Consider the following 21,948-nt stretch of genomic DNA (forward strand, 5'->3'; position numbering starts at 1 on the left):
GGAGGAAGGAGTGCACTAGGAACGATGCAAACAACTGCATCTTAAACCCACAGACTAATAGTACAAGCGAAAACCGGCAGCAGTACTTGAAAACGGAAACTACACAAACTTATTGAACAGGGGCGTGTAAATAGATAAACTCGTCCAAAAAAGAAGATCAGAGTTCATTATCGTTTACAAGAAGAATAAAGTCATGTTGGATCGTAGATTTTGCCGTGACCACTAACTACAGGGTGATTATAAAAGAGACAGAAAATCTTAAATACACGGAACTAGCTAAGAGGTGAAATGGATATGGAAGATAATGAAAGTTAAGATAACAAAAATACTCGTAGGATTACTCAGAATAATCCTGAAAACCTTCGGGAAAAGAATGAGAGATTAGAATCAAAAGGACGATTAAGAAAGTTCAAAGTATAACAATAATGAAAACTGCTAAAAATAAAGGAAAACCTTGGAATGCAGAAACTAATAAACAGCAATTACAAGCACTAACCGGACATAAAAACTAACGGTGATAAAACAAAAAGATAAAGCAACGCCACAGTGAACCAAGAAAACTGCATATTATTGTTAATCCTTTCATTACAAAAAAAAAAAAATTAATGTCGCCATTAACTAGCACCACACTAAATAGTCATTAACAGTCAAGGAGGGTGGAAAGACAGAGGAGAGAAAGCACTAAACATACCTTCATTATATGTGGGAAGACGGAAAAAGGTTTCGAAAAGATTAACTCACGTGCAAAATAGAAAATTATTTCGCTCTATCGCTATATTTTGTTTTCAACTTCATGTCAATGACCTCATAGTTTTATACGTATCCCTGATTGTAATCTAACTTCTAATTGAACTTTTCTCCTTAATTAAAATACTGTAGAAAATTCTGCTTTTAAAACTATATGCGTACGAATAATGCTATAGAATATAACCACAAATATGGAAATGTTAGCCTGAATAATACACTACAAAGCGAGGAATTTAAATCTGGGATAAAGAGTTGAATAAAGATACACTCCTTGACATTTCGCATTGCACCAACGGAAGTCGCATTCATATTGATATGAAGTATAACAAAGAAAATGTCTAAGCTAGTAACATTTTTTTTTTACACAGTGATCACCACCTATCAAGGCCCGGAAGCCACTCAGGGATAAGGGTTTTGCAAGTACATTACGTTAGTGTGGAGATTTGATGAAGTGTTTAATTAGGGGGGGCGGTTCATTAGGAATTTGTTAACATTGGACTTGAACACATCCGAGTTGTAGTCCGGTGGGAAGCAGGCAGACGGAACAGTGTTCCACAGGCGTGCAGTTCTAAGAAAGAAGTTTTGTTCATGGAATCCACGTTTTATATTTAGGCACAGATAAAGAGTGGGGGAAATTTTTTACAGTGGATTCGGCTAGACGGGTGTTTTTCGTGAAAGATTGGCGAGGGGGGACCAGAGATTGGAGTTCAGACAAGCACCTGCCATGGAAATAAGGATAAAACAAGGATAGGCTCGCAACGTCTCTTCTGTTGAAGAGAGGTTGCAGGGTAGAGAAAAGGGCATCCCCCACTAAGCCACAAAGTCTATTTTGTACTCTGTCAAGGCAGGATAGGCTGTTTTTTGCAGCTCCTGCCCAGATATGGCAACAGTAGTCCATCCTTGGACGTACTTGGCTTTTATATAGATAGATTATTGCATCAGTAGTGAGATATCTTCTGGAGCGGTAGAAGGATCCCACCATCTTTCCAGCGGCCTTGGCAACAGACTTGATGTACGTGTTCCATTTCAGATCAGGAGTAAAGGTCAAACCAAGAAGCTTGTCAAAACACGGGGACTCACCCAGACGAGAGCCATCCATCACAAGTGATGCAAGATGAGGATCAGAGCGTTGATGATGTAAGGATAGGAGTTTGGTTTTGGATGCATTAAAGGTAACCAGACACATTTTCCCCACTGAACCACGCGCTCGAGATCAGAGGAGAGCGAATCAGAGAGAACTTTGTCATTTACAGCCTTTGATATGTTGCCGTAGATGACCGTGCCATCAGCATAGATGTCAACGAATGATTAAAGTATGTGTTTAGGGAGGTCATTGATGTAGATCAGGAAGAGGGTTGGGCCTAGGATTGACCCCTGAGGGACTCCAGCATTTATATTGCAGGCCTCCGATTTTCGTCCATCTACCACTACTCTTATGAGCCTCTCGGAGAGAAATGATTTAATGATTGAGAAAACATTTCCAGTTATACCGTAGCTGGAAATCTTGTGAAGTAGACCCTTATGCCATACCTTGTCAAAGGCCTTTGATATGTCAAGAGCAATTGCCCTAGAAAGAAAGCCTTTGTCAAGAGATTCACTAATCCTGTGGGATATAACCGTCAGCACATCTGCGGTAGATCTTGCAGAGCGGAAACCATATTGTGTGTCACTAAGAAGGTTATTCCTGCTGAGGTGGTTGACTATTTCTTTATTTAATATGGATTCCAGCAACTTACTCATAACGCACAGGAGACTTATTGGTCTGTACTGAGAGGGAGATGACTTATCACCTGATTTCTTAAATACAGGGCAAACTGATGAGATCTTCCAGGGAGTCGGAAAGCACTTCTCCTTAAGGCAGCGCTTTAATAGTTTCGTAAGTATGAGAGCAAGTTCTGGTTGAAGCTTTTTTAACACTATAATTGGGATGCCATCAGGGCCAGTTGCTTTACTGGAATCTAGGTTCTTGATTAGCTTGGCGAGCTCATGCACGGATATTTGTATATTACTTAGCTTGTTCTGTGTTATAGGAGGAAATATGGGGAGTTGATGGCCTTCGTCACATAGGGTAGAATTAGCTGCAAACTTCTTTGCAAATAGTTTGGCCTTATCTGACGCTGGCGAGATGACCTCTGGTCCATTGATAATGGTTGGGATAGAACGCACACTTCTGTTCAGGATCCTATTTGTTATTTGCCAAAACTGGTGGGAACCAAGCCGCTCATCAGCTACCTTGGATTTAACAGACTGGGCATATAGCTCTCTTGCATTTTTTATTACTCTTTTACAGTGGTTGCTGGCAGTCCTGAAAGCAGCTTTAGTCTCAGTGCATCTATTACGTTGGTAGCAATGGAAAAAGTGGTTTCTGTGCGCGATAGCAGCAGCACATTCTGGGGAGAACGATGGCTGGCTGTTAAGTTTTTGTTGGAATGAATTGGTCTATGCCTAAAATTAACCATTCGGTCAGATCTGATACTATAGAGGACACTTTCTTTTTAAACATGGAGTGCAGAGGTAAATCAGATATGAATGTACGGAAGCTATCCCAGTCAGCCATAGAGTATCGGTATACAGTACGGTGGAGGGGTACGTCTGGGAGCTTCTGACATTTCGTTTTTATCTTAACTGATACGACGGAGTAGTCACAGGATCCTTGCCATCACGTTTTGTTATTCTTTCCATCCATATGCATCGGGTGGGGATATGATTAAATAAACTTAATTCGAACTACTCAACGGGGTAAAAACGTTGTAATCCTGCGGCTGAAATATTATTATATATTTTTTCTTCAAGTGTATCAAGCAACTGAGGGAGAAACTGTCAATAATGAGATTCGTTTATTCTGTACAGAGGACAATGGCCATCTAGTCTTTTTCGACTAATGGTTGGGTGTGTTTTCCGGTTTAAGTTTAGCACTGTCTGAAAAATTCCAATGTAATTTCATCCAACTTTAACGCTTGTTTTACTGAGAGGCCATGCTTATGAACTAGAAAGCAGTACCGTCTCAACGACGGTCTAAAAAAATCTTGATCTTTTTATACTTGTGCATAGAAAAAAGGTAATCTGTTTGATGTGCGAAAATAATAGTTATAATATACAGCTTACCAATTATAATACTGCATTTCGCGGCAAAAGAGTTCAATACACATGATATAGCAGTGTAGTTACAGGTTGCCTTGCCTGAGAAAAAAACAACTATCTTTCTCATTTATATATAAAAAAGGTACTCGATGTTTTCTGGCAACACTAATAATAATACAATTGGAACATGGTCTATATAAATTCCAAACTGCTCAACATCTTACACAAAGCAGTCTTGTTTAAATGTCATGTTGTCTAACAGAAAGGACGCCCTATCAAAATGTGTAAGGGGTATACTTTATGGTAAATTTATTAGGTATTGTAGATGGCACTGCTGTGTTTACGCAGCGCGTTCACTGAAAGAAATAACGTTACCGATATTTCTTTAGAACTGTGGAGTAGAGAAAATAGATATTAGATGTTGATCCACAGCTATAATAGAACTATTGTAGTATTACATTTTGTTAAGAGTATAATTTAATACAAACTACTTCATATCCCAAATAGAGCAAGTGTCTCCACGAGAAATAACCCCAGTGTGGTTAAATGTTATACTACAATGTTGCGTACCAATGGAGAAATTTTATGTCTGCGAGCAATAAATTAATATAGTATTGAATGAGAAAGTTGTATATGTTAACCCCAAATGCTAAATATTTTATATAAAATAGGTGTGGTTAAATGCTGCACGCCTAGGAGAAATATGTCAGTTTTTTTGGTTATACTGTATCCAACAAATGTACTGAATATTGCCTTGGAAATTGCAGTAATAATACATTATTACATTTAGAAAGTGGCCCTCCATTGCATATTCTTTACTCTTGATTTTAAATGTACGTTAATAATCCTGATAATAGAAAAGTGGAAGTCGGTTTACTCTACAAAGTGTACACTTTGTTATTTTGAATCATGAAAACGATTTGCGTGATGAAAATTTTTTTCTCGTTCGAAATATTTGGTAAAATACACATAGTAAAACATTTTAATGAAAATCATATTGCTTCCAAGATGGCGTATAATAGTTAATATACTTGTGTACATATATTTTAACAATTATAACGGTGCTAAACCTTACTAGAAATAGTCTTATAGTGAAACAAATTTGTGTATTATATTTATGTCAAAGAAGATTAACAAAAACTGATCTAAACTGCCAAAATTTGAACATCTATTGGACGTGATATTCAGCTACAGATAATTTCACGTTGAATGGGGTGAATTGCTAGGGTGCTCAATTACGTATATGAAATTATATATTATTAAAAATAACAACATATACTAGGTTTGTCGTCCATCAAGAAGTTCGGTTCCACGTAAACACTGGAATCCCAGATCGTTTTGATAGCGATATCAAGGTTTGTGTTGTAGCAAACATGCTGATTGACAACTAGAACAATTCATGATTCCATAAATGTATAGCAAACATTTGCTAAAGGAATGTTTTGTACGAGCTGATAGATTTTAGCCATAAAAGTCAAGATAAGAATGGAAGTTCAAGGTTAAATATTAGTAAAAGGCCTCTTTATTCAACGGCTTCCAACAATTTAATGTTATCAATCTGTTAATTTATGTTCTTTAATCATTTACATTGTACCTAGATTTGAGTTTTCTTACGATTGTGCTGGAGTTACTGCACATAAGTTCGTATTTTCCCACTAGCAGTTTAGCTAGTATATATATATATATATATATATATATATATATATATATATATATATATATATGCATGCACATGAAGTTATGTACAATATATTGGTCTTTAGCAAATATATATATATATATATATATATCTATATATATATATATACGTTGTGGTATATGTATATATATATCTATATATATATATATATATATACGTTGTGGTATATGTATATATATATATCTATATATATATATATATATACGTTGTGGTATATGTATATATATATATATATATATACGTTGTGGTATATATATATATATATATATATATATATATATACGTTGTGGTATATATATATATATATATCTATATATATATACGTTGTGGTATATATATATATATATATATATATATATATATATATACGTTGTGGTATATATATATATATATATATACGTTGTGGTATATATATATATATATATATATATATATATATATACGTTGTGGTATATATATATATATATATACGTTGTGGTATATATATATATATATACGTTGTGGTATATATATATATATATACGTTGTGGTATATATATATATATATACGTTGTGGTATATATATATATATATATATATATATATATATATATATATATATATATACCACAACGTTTGACTCATTTCCAAATAACCTACATTTAATATTTCAAGTGTTTAGACCCTAAATTGGCGGAGGAGTTTGGTAGAGTTTATAAAGGTCAACTGTTACAACTTTGACCTTTTGGAAGCCAAATATTCACCCCAAATATGATTAAAAAGGTTGCTGCATGTCTACATACCATTTATGTATCATTTCAAATGAGTAATTTTGGTTGAGACAGTAGAGGTCAATTTTTTTTTTACTTGAACCACAATTTTGGCCTTTAAACATTTGTTTTGGGGTCAAATCAAATAAAAATGTTTGATCCATGTCCAAGGAACTTGCATCTAAAATTTAAAGTGTTTAGACCCAAAAATTGGCGGTGGAGTTTGGTTAAGTTTTTAAAAGGTTAAATCGCTGAACTTTGACACCTTGACAACTAGAGTTTTCGCGAAAAAACGATTAAAAAGTTTTTCCCAAATCAGAATATATCTTATGCCAAATCTTGTGTCAGTAAACATTGATTAGTTTTGTAGGGAGATGTACACACATTTCATTTTTTTTTTTAGATATATAGATTTACCTTTTATTTGACATTTGTATTTTTTTACTTGAATATTCTTATGTCCTTACGACTATGACTATTCGCTTTACCCTACTATCTCATTTGCTCAACAACTTTCACCAACTACTTGTTTCATTGAATCTGCTCCCACAACATAAAACTCTAAGCAAGCAGCTGGGTAATCATAGCTGTAGTATGTAAATCGACTTACTGTAGGAAAGCCTTTACCGTTTTTAACATCATATTACTGATCCGTGAAATTTGCAGGAATTCATATGATTACTTCATCGTTTGGACTAAATCATTAAAACACACATGAACATTATAGTATATTTTAGTAATCATTTTATCGATGTTCTTTGTCAATATGTTCTGCTCATTTATAACGTGTATAGTGTTTCTTTTCTTTTAATATTAATGTTGTAAATATACGAAGAGATAAATATGCAAAGATCAGCATTGATTGTAAATAAAAGTCAGTTGTGCTGGTATTTACTTCGAGATTTGAAATCAATAACATTCTGCCTCCTCGATTCATCTGCGAAGTTTTATATTACATATGCATTTAGTTAAATGGCAATATATATAAAACTAAATATCAATCAAAACTCTTATATGCATACAGCAATATATATATATATATATATATATATATATATATATAACATGTATGTGTGTGTGTGTGCGTATGTATACAAATACGTAAAATATTTATGCTAAACTTACATGTATGTGAAAGGAATATGCATATTGGCAGGCATACACAACGTGGCCATGGGTTTAGATAACAAAACACAAGTTATACGTGGATGAGTAGAAAGAAAAGATATAAAGTAACAAAACCCTTGAAATATTGACTGGTGTCTTGTGCACAATCATCATAATTATTCGAAGTTTTGTTGATTTACCCGTGTCTCGTATTTTTAACACAAAAGTGAAAATGAATTCAACTGCCTATCGTTAATAACACATTGATGCAGGATCTTGTTTATATATATATATATATATATATATATATATATATATATATATATATATATATATATATATATACTAGCAGTTCAGTCCGGCTTTGCTTGGGCCCTATGTACTGTTAAAAACTTTATGTGCATATGTATGGTATGCTTTTCTATATAATGACTTCCTTTACTACTATAGAGAAAAGTTAGTAGAGACTGCAGAAGTAAATTTTTTTAAAATCTTTGACCCCAATTTGGACCGCTTAAGATTTATAGGTTTGGGTCCAAATCAAATTAACATGTTTGACTCATGCCCATGTAACCTACATCTAAAATTTCACTATTTAGACCAAAAATTGGGAGAGGAGTTTGATAGAGTCTACAAAGGTCAACTATTTAAATATTGAACTATTGGCAGCGAAACTTTCGCCAACAAGAAACTGATTAAAAAGCTTGCTGCATGTCTGAGTAGCCTTTATGTAAAATTTCAAATGTTTACACCCAAAAATGGCTGAATAGTTTGCTAGAGATCGCAAATGCCAAATCTTTAACTTTGACCTCTTGGCAGCGCACTTTCGGCTAAAATCCAATTAAAAACCTTGTACTATGTCTGAGTACATTTTTAGTAAAATTTCAAATGTTTACAACAAAAATTGACTGAGTAATTTCGTAGAGCCGGCAGAGACCATTTTTTAAAAAACTTTGCCCCCAATTATGGCCCTTAGCATTTGTTTTGGGCTCAAATAAAATTATGAAGATAGATCCCTGTCAAAGTAACCTATATCTAAAATTTCAAGTATTTAGACCCAAATTAGCGGAGAAGTTTGGTAGAATTTTCAAATTCAGATCGTTGAACTTTGACCCCTTAACAGCAGAATTTTAGGCCGAAACCCAATAAAAAAGATTTTCCCAAATATCAATACCTTTATGTCAAATTTCGAGTCTGTAGACCAAAAATTGACAGAGTTATTTGGTAGGAAAACGTACACAGACAGGCAGACACACACAGGCATTTTCACACACACACACACACACACACATATATATATATAGTATAATCGAATTGACACACCGAAGTTAAGCAACGTTGAGCTTGGTTAGTACCAGTTTGATGACCATTTTGGAATTCTAGGCGCTGTATAGGCTCTCCGCTTATCTCGCATTTGTTTCCCGTCGTCCTATACATACATTTCTCTTGCCTGTTGGCGCAAGAGAGGTATGGTTGCGATTACGCACCTCCTTCCACAAAAATTTCAAGCCCAAGGCCCCCTACGGTGGGTATCCATAGTCTGCCAAAGACTGAAGGAACGTCTGTATATATATTTAGGCAATCTTTTCTTATTCAATCAAACATTTTAGAATACAACGGAGTTATTTTTCTTAATTATTCATTTTGTTAATTTTTCTATATTCTTTCTAGATCGAAATCGAAGATATAAATAAATGTCTCATAAGAATCACTAGTATTTTCGATTCTAATCCGAATCCTCTTCAGGTGATATTTGCGTGAGTGATGATGTGGAAGTGAAATTGAGTAAAATATAAAAGGTAGAAAAATAGACAAGTAAATCGTCAATAAATTAATTTCGATATAAAAAAAACAGGAAAATCGAAAAAAATGTAAAAAATAATGAACCAGAGTATATCGGTTGTGTTCAATAATGTTTCTGTGAATACACACACATCCATATATATATATATATATATATATATATATATATATATATATATATATGCAAGCGGGGGTACCCGGCGTTGCCCTGGTTTTTAGAGGCGTGTGTGGTTGGGGGGAGGGGGGTAAAATGAAAACAAAGCGAAGTTATAACGCTGTTTGAATATTATAAAAAAAAAAAGTAAAAACTATAAAAAATCATGTAAAAAAAAAAATAATAATAAATGAACGTAATGCAATACGAACGCTCCGGCGATGCCCGTGTGTTTGAAATATCCTAAAAAGTTTGAAGGGTGGGTCGAACTAAAATCATTGAGGCGAAAGCGTAAAAAAAGACGCCCCCAATATGATGAATTAACTAAAAAGTGAATTAGGTCAAATATCAAATCCGCAGTGAAGTTTGTTTTGGTTTAGCGTCAGTAGTCACATCACACTCGAATTCTAAATGAATGTTTTTGTTTTACTTTTAATTTAAGTGTAACGCAAGTGAAATCACTGTATCGTTGCGTTGTAATCTTTGCGTAAAAATAAATGTTGAGTTGAAAGTACTAATAAATAAAGGTTATAGTTAGATTTCACGGTTAGAGTCGTTAAAACCGGAAGTGAAATCCAGTTAGTCTCGCCGATTGCGTCTTACACTAACCAAACTAACCCCCCCAAAAAAAAGCAAAAAGAAAATAGTAATCACGTTTTCGCGTTTTTTTTTTTTATTTTTTTATTTCTATTGTATTATGGAAAAAAGCAGAAATCATAAATCAGGGAAAAAAGATTTAAAATAATTAAAAAAAAGAAACGGCATGAGTAACCTTGTACGATTCCAAACAAGTGTGTTTCCTAGTAGTGTTCCTTGTGAAAGCATCCGCTGCGGTGTAAATGGGGAGAGGGGAAAGGAAGGAATCTAATAGAGAGAAAAGATGTTGCAACTTCCATTAAAGCTAAGCGATTTTGGCAGTGGACTCTCACCAGAAAATATAGGAATGTATCATTGTCGAGGAACTGTAGAGGTAATAGGCCTATAGCAAACCTCAGATAATGTGCTACAGTCTGTACGCATAACATTTGCATGTAATGTCATTATTTTTAATCCTATTAAGGTTAAAGTTGGAGGGAAAAATGAGTTAATTTTATTTATATAGATAGATAGAAGGAAGAAGATAGAAGAAGAAGAAGATAGAAGATAGGTAGATAGACAGAAGAAGGATAGACGATAGAAGAAAGATCGAAGATAGAGGGATAGAAGAAGGATAGAAGATAGAATGATAGTAGATAGGAGATAGAAGGTGGAGAGATAGATAGAAAGAGATATATAGAAGAGGATAGATAGATAGACGAAGATAAAAGAGAACAGATATAATGCATATATATATATATTACAATAGAAAAATGTGAGCATGAAAAGTAATATGGTGTTAAGCTTAAACATGGACAAGTAAAGGGCTAGTTGTTAAAACTGGAAAAAAGGTCAATATATTCCAGTAAAAAATATACATATACAACTTAAAATATTGCAGCATTAAGATTACATTATCTAATGTTAAATTGAATATATATTATATATATTATATATATATTATATATATATATATATATTATATATATTATATATATATATTATATATATATTATATATATATACTATATATATTATATATATACATTGTATATACATTATATATATATTATATATATTATATATATTACATATACATATATTACATATACATATATTACATATACATATATTACATATATATATATATTTACACCTTGTATGTGTTTTTGTTATGTGTTAGGTACGATCTATTTTCAGTTATGTCTCCTTTTCGATATTCAGAAGAGACAATGACAGGTTACTAATAATGTGCCACGTGCTCCGCGAATATTTAAAGATCTTTTTTTAGTAATACATTCTCTGCAATTGTCAGAAAAAAGTACGCAGACCACTGCACAAAATGATCGCTTATGTAGATAGGTTTCTAATGTGCAAGTGGGACGCTGCATATTTAGTAAAAATGTAACGAGGTAATAAAGAGAGGGAGATGCTATCCCCTCGAGAGGCTGTAATCATATATATTGGCGTAGAAAGAGGAAAATAAAAAAAAACGATGGGGGGGGGGGCGTTTTACATAGAAGATATTCGGGGAGGAGAGGAGTTGGAAGAGGTAAGGGGGTCATGTGCTTGAAATAAAATAAAAAAAAACGTGGATGCAAAAACGGCAAATAAGAAAAATAAACATTTGAAGAATGTTCGGTCGGCGATATAAGGAATTTGGGAACAGAAATTGACCAAAGAAGTCAAACGGAAAAAAGAATTTGTACACAAGTGCGCACGCGCGCGCACACACACACACACATATATATATTATATAACGCATGTATATATAAATATATATATAACACACACATATATACGTGTTGCACACACATAACGTATGTATATATATATTGCATACACACATATACATATTGCACACACACATATATATAACGTATACGTGTATATATATATATATATATATTGCACACACATACACAAACATATATAACGTGTATATATAGGCTGCATACACACACACATATATATATATATATGCATATATATAATGTGTATATATATATACATATTGCACACACACACACATATATATATATAACGTGCATACATTATATATAGAAGTATATATGAACATACACACACATATATATATGTGGGCATAAATGTTAAAAAAATGATATGTGTAGGTAAAATCCATATATGTCTTTTTTCTAGGAAAAAATAGAACAGAATAACTTCTGAAAATATTGTCATAATATTAAATATGAACCAAAAAATACGCACAAAAACATTATTGCACAAAGAAGAGTGAGGGAAAGAGTAATAATAAATCATAATACAGATAAACATACGAATTTATATCAATATGAGAATACAAAAATAAGTGATGATAAAAATAAGAACAATAAAAAATTGATGAAAAAACATTACTAAAAATACAATTTTATCGATATCATAATTGATTAAAGTATTGTTATTATTTCTCTACGCTACGTAGACAAAGTCGCAGGGCACTTCTTGTAGAGGTACACGTGCAGACTTTGTAAGCGTATTTAGTTTCCGCCATCATTTAAATTCAATTATATAAGGAAAATGGTCTAATATCTCAAATAAGTACACATCAGATAACGAATTTAAATTCATAAATTTTTCGGTAAACTTTAAAGTAACTAAAAATCTGAAAGGCTATTTTAATTTTAAAATTACAAACAAATAACCAAATATGAGAAAATTGTTCGACCATAAATCTTTAATATTTATGAATTATCGAGAAAGACTTGTCTCACATGCGTAGCCTTGGGAAATATGAAAAGTGCGTTTACTATATAAAATATTAGATTATCACGTCTGAAGAGAAATAGAAAAAAAATAAGAAAACACACATTGTAAGTTAAAGCAATCAAGTACCATAGATTCGTTAGTAAACGTTTTTCATCACATACTTCTAATCACGTAAGCCATTGATAATTTATTCCTCTTTGCTATTTATATTTGCAATTTAGATTTTAATTTTCAATTGAGGAAATATGTTGAGATTGCCCGAAGAGAAAATATATGAACAGCCCTACTTTGTTGATAACTTTGAGCTATTTTTTTTGTGAACCAAACATCGTTTTTTGATATGTTTTTATACATACAATACAAAGTGGAGTATCTAATATTACACTACATTTCATCTCTATTCTTAGTCATTTCGAGATAAACTTCTTGTAAACTGAGACAATATTTTTTTTATTCCAATCTGCAGTGTCTCTTTCTGAGAACTGGATTGTCCCCACAGTAAAAACCGAGCCGATGTCAAACTTTGAACTTGTGTAAAGATACTCAAATAGGAAAATACTTATTACTTTCGTTGGATTGGTTGGTTGGTTGTTTTTGTTTTACGGCATATCAACCCTTTTCGGGTTATTTAATGCCGAATCCAAAGATTTTGAAGACATTTTTTTTTTTTAAATATAATATATTTGTTTTCACGCCGGTTTTTATTTAACCCATAGTTGGGACCCTAACAGGTACTATCACTCCGGGTCAGAGTGGACCTGGGAGCAATGGTAATTAAAGGGTGGCTCCACACTCCCCAAAGCCCACAAGCTGGTCCCTCGCCACTGGGTATAGTTTAAGGTCATATCCAGGACCACTTTCGTTGGAAGCTAAAATAATTTTTAAACATAAACACGTTTGTATTGGGATTTACAAATAATAATCAGCATTGTTTGTAATAATATACGTTTTACTTAATCGATATATTGTAACGGCATGATCACGTTTGACACATCGATTCCCTTCAGATCACCGAAGTTAAGAAATGATGAGCCTGACTAGTACCAGATGAATGATCATTTGGGACTTCCAGGTGCTGTATGAGCTCTCCGCTTATATCGGCATTGCTTTCAGTCGTCCTGGTCTTCCTGCAACTCGACTCAAACAGTGCTGATTCAGGAGGTGTGGTTGGAGTTGCGCAACTCTTGCTTCACAATTACGCGTACAGCTGCCCTTACAGGGGGGTATCCTTTGTCTTTCGAGACTGAACGGAGGTATCGATCGATATTGTAACAGCGCGCGGACGTGTGTATGCCAATGGATAGTCGTGTGCCAAATAACGTCGCAGCAAGGAAAAAGAAGACTATAAAATGAATGTGTGCACAGATTGATGTTCGAGAGCACGTTTGATGAGACGTTCGCCAGGAAAGAGGTCAGAGAAAAGTAGCGCAATTACTTTTCATTCGGGAGAGAACCCGGAAATAAATGTCGTTATTAAAAATAAAGGAGTCGAATAATTACTTGTATTATGTTTCTTGGGACGTGTTAGATTTACGTGGGAAAACGTGTGCTACGTCACAATATAAAACGGAAGGTGTTTATAAATTGTTCACAATAAAAATAATACAGGGATTTCAATTCGTACAATTATCCCCCCCCACATAAAACGGTATTTTCTTTATGTTTAAAACATAGCATCTCCTCTGATAGAACACTACCGTTTTTAAGTCCTGGGTTAATTGGAAAAAATCTCCAAAGCTAATTATTGCATATGTTCCAATTAAGTGGATCAGTTTTTGAAACGCTGTATTTTTCTACATTAAAAACCGACCTTGTGTGTAAGTCCGCCTTAATAGGGAAGCAAGTAAATAGACATACAGTAAATATTCTTTTTAAATCAATTTTGTTTTCTATGATTTTCATATTTTATTGTGTAAAATTAATATTCACTAAAGTTCAATTGTACGCTAACTCAGAACGAATTACTTTCTGATAAAATCAGAGTTAAAAAGGCAAATATTGAAGTGGTAAAAAGCTTTTGTAAAAAGGTTTGTCAAATTAACGTATACTGGTGGATTTTATGTCATTTTACGTATTTGCTGATATTGATATTAACTATTACAAAACGTAAATTGACTAGTTTTAGCAAGTTTACTAGTTTCTTTTTCCTCGGAAAGAATGTTCATTTATGAATATATTCTTATTCTGGTTTTGAACAAGTTCTGCCGATGTGTTACTTTGTTAAAAGTATTTAACTATTAAAGATAGTAGCTGTATTGTTTATTTAACATGTGCCCTGAATATTTAAGTACGAATTAGACAAACACTAAGGAATAATTCATCCTAACATGTGGCAGAACACGATGAAATAAAATGAAAAGAGAAAAAGTATTTTATTAGAATAACTGTTTTTTTCTGTATTGGATGCGACGTAGAATATTTTTAAAGGAGGTAATGTGATTCATTTTACGAAGGAATGACTATTTTGTGGCGAGAGTATGAAGTACTACAACTGCATAACTAAGTCAATTTCAGGTGTTTGTCTTATTTCATGAAGTGTAAAAGAAATATATCATCTGAAATAAATATTTAAAAAAATGAATCGAAAAGATAAAACAAACTAAAATGCATTTGCCAGTAAGTCAAAACATAGTAGGCGTCAAATATTTCCATTTAAACTGAATTCGTTTCCACAGAAACGTATAATTATAAAGCAGCCAAAATTATAAAATACAAAACCCACCATCATGGAATCTACATAAATAGTATATCACCTATATTAAGTCACAATCCGGTTTTTGTAAGTGCTTGCTAGTAGACTTACATATCTGTAAAAGTTAGAATATATATATATATATATATATATATATATATATATATATATATATATAGTTCACAATAAAATGACTTATTTAAAACTAGCCTGGGTGCCTGGTGTTGCTCGGGTGTTTAGCGGTGTACGTTGAGCAAAAAAATAAATGAATAAGGAGTCCAAGGCAGGCAGGCTGGAATGTGTACCGGGAAGGAGGATAAGAACGTGAACACGTGACGTCTTTGCCGTTGCGTCCATCGCCAAACTGGAAGTGGCGAAAGTTTAATTAAGGCTATTTATTCGAAAAGAGGGGATAACTTTCGAAAATATCGGCGAAAAATGCGATCCCTCCTGTAGAAATGTGTCCACTTGAGGATGAAGAACTGACTATTTTTAGCCAATTTTTCGAAATTTGTCGTCCAGAAGGATTGCGATCCCGTGAAAATTCCTCGCCTCTGTCTAAAGTTTTAGGCAGGCAGGCAGGCACATATGTATACAGACATATATAAATTTAAGCAGATAGGTGAGATTTATATTATAGAAGACTAATATATTTCAAGTTACTTCACTTATTTTACCCTATTTGAGTATACCGCGCCAATGTTTGATGCTTTCCCCAAAGTCGAGAATAGGTGACTATATTTGAAAATTATTTGCAACACAATAAATGTAAAATTTGCTTTCTGTAGTATATGAACAAAAACAAATTGAAATTTAGATGTAAATAAATGAACAGACCAAATGAAGTACTGTCATAAAGAGCTCTTTTGATTCGCATCTCACGTTGTCATTTCATTGTGTATGAATGTTTTTGATGAGCATAAGGTATATTTTAGCATTAAAATTATGGAAGTTGGTTAATAATTTTTGTTATCAAAATAATAATCTGATAAAATCTTTATTTTATATTAGCATACTTATATTAAATATTTGATACTGAAATTTGACATGACATAAGAATAGCCACCCGCAAAAACAGTTTGTTTCAATAATCATATTATAAATAGAACAAATTCAATAATAAATGGTCACAATTTAATAACTAATACTTACTACTCTGTAATGCTAAACCCCTTCTGGACATGCTATTGACTAGTTGACGAATATCTTCTTGAGGAACTTACTTGCCATGCCTGTCGCAATAATGCTAAAAGTTAAGGCTCAGATATTTATTTCTTTTTGCGAAGGTCCCCGTCTAATAAGCCCCCAAAAGTTTACAGTTGGGTTCATATCCGGTCACTGAATAGGCTATAGATGTTTATTAATCGCATTTTGTCTCAACCAATGTTGTGTCGCACTAGCAGAGTGACAAGGAGATCCGTCTTCCATAAATAGGGAGTTCACTTGGCGCATTTTACAACGTGAAAATAATGGTAGGAGTCCTTCAAGTAATATTAAAGTATATTTAGTAGAATTGATGTTTCCATTGCACTTCATCAGGTCTGAGCGACAATCACTCCATATTGCATTCCATACCATAACCTAGAACCCCACCTAATGTTTCAGCGTTGGCTTCAGTCTTTTTTAAAGTCAAACTCTTGCTAAGGGAGCCTTCACACCCATACCCTTCCACTGTTTGGAAATAATGCAAATATGCCTTATTAGAGAAAATGGAATGGGTTCAAAAGGTTATAGGTCTCTCCAACATTTCACAAGCGAAACCTTTTCTGCGGCTGTTATTGGTAGAATGCGCAAGAGGTTTCTTTCTCACAGCTTTACCATAGAATTCCTCACAAGCTAGGCTACTAACAGCTGTTCTGGGGCTAACATCAACTTGTGTATCGCTGTCAGAAGTTTTGCACAGAGGATCATCTTCAACATTTCCTTTTACACACGCAAGGCTCTCTCATATTACCAGGGGCGACCTGAATGATGTTTTGTGCACTCTTTGTCCTCTCTTGTGAATTGTACAGTCACTATTTACAACAGAAAAAAAGGGATAATGAAAAATGTCATGCTATTTTACGTTGAATGAGACAACCGTCATGTTTTCCCACGATTCGTCTCATTTTGATGGGTTTGATTCTTCTCTGATTCGTGGCATGTTTCAATGTTTGTGGATGCAATTTTAATGAGATACTCTAAGTTATTTCAGCACTATTCATATCTGTAAATATAAATAAGAATATATTAATCTTAAGAAAAATATTTATTTTAGTGTCTCTTTTTTGTCATATCTGTGTACATTTGGAGTAAAAGCAAATTACATTCCCGATAATAATTTATTCCCAAACTCCGTATTAAAAGTGTATGATATTTATATATAAAACATTATGTAGAGAATCTCGAAGGTTTAGAGAATAGATATAATACCAACCAGAAACTGAGCAACTTTCTGCCATTTTATCTACATTTTACCTACATTTTACCTACAGCAGAAACTTTCAATGAGTAGTGCAATAATATATCTGGATACTAAAATATGAAAATGAAATCTTTCAAGAAAGAAAAATAATTCTATTAGTGGACACAGTTTTATCTCCTGTTGCCGAATACTATCGAACCAAATGGTATCTTTTCTTTGCTTTGTATCAATTTTCTTATCGGAAAGTTTTTAAAACCTCCTTTTTTAATCGTCCATCTGTCCGGTTGCAAACGCCATTGTTAGTGTATCTTCTTCCTAATTAACATATTACTCCAAGAAAAACGTGATTCGCACTTTTCCTCAGCGCCCAAAAGCACAAAGAATGGAACTATATGAGAAGTTGAGGATAACAGTCATTTTCACTTTGAAACTTTTTCTTTGCATTCCTTATCGAGGTAAGTAACAATTCGTGTTTCACTAATTCTATTCAGCGCTTTTCTCAATCCAAGAGTTCTAATATTCATTATTTAATATTATAAAAAAAACTATATCGATTTCTTTTTTCTCTCTTTTTATATATTTTTTAAATGCCGTTGCTTTTTATTTCCTCACAAAAATGTGCCGACGATATTTCTCGAGTCATATTAAAATGTCCAGTCATCCGTGACTGATGTATACAGAACTGTCCTCGTTACCCAGTTAACAAAGATGCTGAGTACAAGCAGATAAAAGATATTTCATATTTTCTGTTCCACATAAAATATGAGAAAGCACAAGGATATGATTCAATATAGGGAAAAGTTATTGAGATCAAAGAATAGAGACGGGATGGAACGATGAAATGAGACAGCTTATGAGACTAATGCTATTAGAATACAATATAGGAGAAAAACTGAAAGATGCGGAACACGTATACAGCCTTTTTTATATTGTTTTATGTGAAATATTACAAAGAGATCGGTTTTCAGCATCAACTTTACTCACACTTTTTTGTAAATGTGTCCAAAAATAGTTGCGGACCTAAAACCTTTTGGGGAGCATATGTAGATTTTGATTTAGGTTAGCTTTATATTTAATTAGCAGATTTACCTCGCATTGGCCATGATCGTATAAAACAAAGCAAAAAAAAAAACTTGTGTTCGAACATACCTGCTATTCGTAGGATATTGAGCAATTCATTATTATTATCTATTACTTTCTATCCCGAACAAAGGCGAGTAGATTTTCTTGTATAAAAAAAAGGGATAGCAGAACAGTCACATTGTTGTTCCCGTATGACACAATCTTTGAACATATCTCCTCTAACCAGGATACTGAGCCTTTTTGAGTGAATAAGTTATGCGTTGTAGCATATATGATACTGCATTTGCATTCGCAGGAAACGCAATGTACTTTGTCTAGTATACAACATAATAAAACTAAAAGTATTTCAATGCTGCGTTTTACACCTGCTCTAAGAAAAATTGAGAACTATTGAATTACTTTATGCCTATTACCAGGTAATATACTTTATTATTACTTTCTATTCGCTAATTATTTCTCCCACGACTTGGTTACTGCTGCTGTTCAAATAAAAACTAAAATGGCCTATATGAAAGCGATTACAACCCATGAAGCGGGTACGTTTAAAAATAATGGAATTTATTAACTTCATGCATTTACAAAAAGGCGATTCACACCTATTCACAAAAGACCAAATAAATGAAAAAGTAAATTCGGCCAAATATCTATTTAAAAGAAAGACAAGACATTGGCTAATGAAAAAATACCTCGGTTTTAATCTGAAAAAAGAGCTGCTAAGTGGTCAAAAATGAAAAAAATAGTACGTAGGGGAGGATATCAGATTTGTATCCGTTTATCAACTGTTTTGCGAATGGGCATGCGCGAATCGTTCATATATATATATATATATATATATATATATATATATTTTGTTAATAAGTACGTTTGAAAACGCTTTTTAAAGAGTGTCAACCTGGCATAACTGCTATCATGTGTAAGATTTAGTTTCTATCTCAGCTCGAGTATTTTTTTACTTACAAAAAGTGGACGGTTTATATATAAAAAAACAATACTTGCACGCACATGTACGAGTTTTTTTTATGAATTACAATATAATATTTATGCGTATCTTACGACCGGACATATTTTATATTTGTTCATGTTAGAATTGTTTGGAAAAGAAAGAAATGATTAACATATTTGCATAATTTAAAAGAAAAATGTAAATGAACACACATTTGCAATGAAAATAATAAAATAACGCTTGAAAAAATTGGGACGCCAGATGTGTGACTAGTTCCTGATTTTAAAATTGTAAAAGATATGTTTAACCGAAAAAAAGAAGCAAACGATTGGGAATGTGGATGTTTATTTTGAAAAGGAAAAATAAACAATTTTGTCTTTGAAAATATGAGAATAAAGGGATTTCTCTAAACAATATACAAACAGATAATAGTTGACCACTACGAGAAACTAGAGAATATATTAGTAAAGTGCAAAAATGAAGATGCTAGAAAAATATAAAATTTATTGGCTTGTAACCTACAAAATAGTGTGCATTAATGAATATAAATTGTCTTTCTCTTTTTAGGAACCTGCATTTTGGAAATCAGAAGTTGAAAACTAGAAAAAACAGTTTTATCGGCAGGGCATGCTGATGTGATTATATATATATATATATATATATATATATATATATATATATATATATATATATATATATATATATATATATATATATACTAGCAAAAGCAACCGTCGTTGTTTGGGTTCAAAAACAGCCTACAGGAAATGGACTCTGATTTATGAAAGTATGACAGGTTATGAAATGGAAGGGTTGAAAACAGATAGCTTCGAATTTGGGGGTATCAAAACCAAAGCAAAATATGATGAAAGTAAAAATAAAATATATAAACCCCATAATTTATTATACCATACCTGTTCACACTGAAACACTTATCACACTATTTTGTGGATCTATATAAAAAAAAACTCGTTAAACTTTGTGACATATTTCCATTCTATGGAGGTCAGGCACGAACGAACACCCCATAATTTTATTATCCCATATTTCTTCAAACTGAAACATAATTATCAAAGTATACTTACGCAGATAGATATGAAAAGTATTTATTAAAGTTTGTGCCTAGTTCCATTCTATGGAGGACAGGCGCGAACGCAGCCCCCATAATTATATTATACCATCCCTATCTAAGTTAAAACATACATATCAAAGTATTATTATGTACATCTATATCAAAAACACTTGTAAACGTTTTTTTTTAATTAATCCTACTTTGTCGACCAGTCGCGTACGCAGACCCCACAATTTTAATGAATAATCATTATGGCAGATCAAACGTACCTATTCATGTGTCTCGATACATCCTCTATCATTATATGTGATCAGTTTTCTATAATAGTTAACCATATAGGAGCCTATTCGTGACTAGATACACACCCACACAGCCGTTCAACTTTATATTATAGATATATATTATAACAGTAAATTCGAGCATGAAATGCAATATGGTTAAGCTTAAACATGCAAACGTAAACCACTAGTTGTTAAAAATATAAAAGAAAAGGACAGTATATTCTAGTTAAAAATATAAATTCATAACTTAAAATATTGCAGCATTAAAATTGATTATATAATGTTATAAATTGAATTTAAAAATTTCTTAATGCTGAAATATTTTAAGTTATTAATATATATTTTTACTAGACTATCTTGCTTTTTCTTATTTTTACAACTAGTCTTTTAGTTTTCGATGTTTAACCATATTACTCTTCCTGCTCGCATTTGTCTATTGCAATCCATGATTTTCAAGGGCTTCTTATTAATTCACTTCTTTGTTTAATTCCAGTCTTATTTTTTTGCCCCCATAACAATGTACGGCTCTCGCGTTCTAACATATTTTAAAGATTTTGACCACCAGAAAATTCATAACTTTTGTTTTACTGAACGAAAATTGAAAAATATTTTTTCACAATATATCTGAGAAGGTGATCTATAAACTGTAACGATTTTTTGAAAAAATAAAATGAGTGAGTAATGAAGTTTTAAAGCATTTCCAAATGACCAAAATTGCCACTTAACCATATATTCAAATACTTTCATGTTTGAATTTATATATATATATATATATATATATATATATATATATATATATATATATATATATATTGTGTGTGTATGTGTTC

The sequence above is a fragment of the Euprymna scolopes genome, chromosome 3 (genome assembly GCF_053919585.1).
Source record: "Euprymna scolopes isolate OS-2025 chromosome 3, ASM5391958v1, whole genome shotgun sequence".
Taxonomy (NCBI): Eukaryota; Metazoa; Mollusca; class Cephalopoda; order Sepiida; family Sepiolidae; genus Euprymna; species Euprymna scolopes.